Source organism: Nannospalax galili, unplaced genomic scaffold, assembly GCF_000622305.1.
Source record: "Nannospalax galili isolate Female #2095 unplaced genomic scaffold, S.galili_v1.0 scaffold960, whole genome shotgun sequence".
Lineage (NCBI taxonomy): Eukaryota > Metazoa > Chordata > Mammalia > Rodentia > Spalacidae > Nannospalax > Nannospalax galili.
Window position 1 is genome coordinate 2549323 of NW_008348313.1, and position 2396 is coordinate 2551718.

Here is a 2396-nt window from a genome sequence, read left to right on the forward strand (position 1 = left end):
ATGTCGTACAATGTCCAGGATGGCCTCCACTTCCTGGTTCTTCCCTAAGACTGGGGTGGGGTGCGGGGGACGCTTTTTTTGGCTTGTCCCAAATGTGCAAATCTTCTTTCCTGCCTTTTAGTTCTTTAATCAGTGGAGAAAACAAACCAGTTCCTGCACCACTAGATGGCAGGAGGTTCCGAGCTGTGTAAAAAGCTTGCCAACTTTGAGCCTCTGAGCAAGTCAGCAAGCAGCATTCCTCCCAGCTGAATTCCATAGACTTCCCTCAGTGATTAACTATGATATGGAAGTTTAAGCCAAATAAGCCCTTTCCTCCCTTAAATTGCTTTTGATCAGAATGTTTTATCACAGCAATGGAAATCAGACTGGAACAACACCCAACTGTTTGAAAATAGAGTGAAATCTGAGATTTTCTTTCTTGAAAACAAATGAGTGGAACCACCAGGACTCCAATAATACCAGAAGTGGATGCCGTGTCCCGGATCTGAGACAAAAGACATTACCCTCAGCACAGTGGGCAGCACAGGCATTTTCCTTGACCCCAGATGCTATGGGGTGATGAACACCAGCCTGGCTGATGTGTGCACACCGTGGTTTGTTCATTTGAGGGGAATGTGAGCCTCTTGACATGTTTGATTGTACACGGGGGCCACTAGCAAATTTATTGAGGAGGGGAGAGAAACAGACATAGAGAGGGGTTCTCTTTATTTACTATTCTGGAGTGAACAAACTCTTGTGGAAACCTTGCCTTTAAGGATAGCAAACAAATCCCTTTATACAGAGACTTCATATCTCCTGGATGATGAACAGACTTGCTCTGAGAGCAATGCCCATCTTCCACGCTGCCCATATGTTGGGTAGCAATTTCCCACAAATTGAAACATTCACTCCTAGAAGAAGGAGGGAGACTTATGAGACTCCAGATGCAAATGAAGCTTGTAAGCCTCAGGGGGCTTCCTGAAACTTGCAGAACTCACAAGGCCCCTAAGACTCACAAGATCCCTTCCCCAAGGTTGTAAAAACAGCAAACTGCGAGAGAGGCTCCCACCTGCTGAGCCGCTCCGAAGTTGTGAAGGGAGTCCAGGGTTGCACATCTCTTGGGTCGTCACTCAGGCTGGTGGGCTTTGGGGGTTACAGCTGCATTTGAGTTATTTCTCCTTCTGTAAGTCACCTCTCACTGGTACTCTGGTAAGTAAGTCCAATATACTCATCAGTTGAACTGCTGCAGGGAGGATCAGGCTAGACACTGTATGCATGTACAGGAAGCAGATGTTTTATTTAGGCTGCAGCCTGGTCCAATGGGCTCAAATTTGTACCCCAAAGGGAAGTAGCACACACCTTTTATACCTTAGGCATTGGGTTACAGCGAGAAGGAAACCTACATTGATTGGCTATTATTAAAGTCCCCTAAAATCAGGCAGATTATTATAAATTTAGAAAATAAAAACATGCCTAAAAAAGCCCCTGTCTGAAGTCATCGCCTGAGACAAACAGAAATGAGGGAGTTTCGTCAAGACACAAGGCAAGTGGGTCTAGCTAGCTGTGTCAATGTTCTAACCACAAACTTGTCAGGTGAGCCTTGCTGACTGAGACACAGAGAAAATTAGGATTAAAATCCACATTTTCCTTTAATATCCATTCCATCAGGCTCTACATCACATCACCTTGAATTTTGGAAGCATTGTTGCTGTGGTCTGTCACTGCTGCCCCATAAGAGACTAGTAGAGCCGCTGGAGAGAGGGCTCAGCAGTTAGAGCACTGGCTGCTCTTGCAGAGGACCCAGGTTCAGTTCCCAGCACCCACATGGTGGCCACAAACCTTCCTTAACTCCAGTTCCAGGGGATCCTTCACCATCTTCTGGCTTCCTCCGGCATTGCACAACACAGGTGCACTTACATGCATGCAGGCAAGGCACTCATACACATAAAATGAAAATTGCGGCTGCCGCCAGCTGCGGTCACCCTTCCACTCTTCAGGTGCTGGGTGCTGTCTCCGGGTGCTGCTCCTCCCGCAGGTGCCACCTGCAGTCTCACGGGCACTGCCCTTGCTCTAGCCTGCCGCAAGCTGTGGTCCCTCTTCCGCTCACTGGAGCACTGAGGCAGCTCTTCTGCTCACCCAGTGCTGGGGCCACTCTTCTGCCTCTGATCATTGCTATTTCTGCCTGGTCCTGGACCCCAGGGCTGGTGAGGAGACTGTGTCAGTGGAGCCCCATTCAGACACAGGAGACCAGGTTTGGTCATGCAGATCTGGTTTATTGTAGAAGGGCACAGCCTTATATAGGGGTGGGGTCCAATCAAGAAGTTACAACTCAGCTCTTTGGCAGGGCTGTGTCCTATCATGACATCACGAGTCAGACACCTCATTAGCATAGTGGGTTTCAGGTTACTTAGGTTCCG

The 2396-nt window shown here is 48.2% G+C and overlaps 1 long non-coding RNA gene across 1 annotated transcript; it reads right to left on the reverse strand.

The window, feature by feature from the left end:
• Window positions 1-808: 808 nt before the first annotated feature.
• Window positions 809-1864, reverse strand: LOC115072375. The gene is made up of 3 exons (XR_003851429.1): window positions 1819-1864; window positions 1049-1185; window positions 809-890 (listed from the first exon to the last, which is right to left on the reverse strand). It is a non-coding gene; the product is annotated as an uncharacterized LOC115072375 (long non-coding RNA).
• Window positions 1865-2396: the final 532 nt, after the last annotated feature.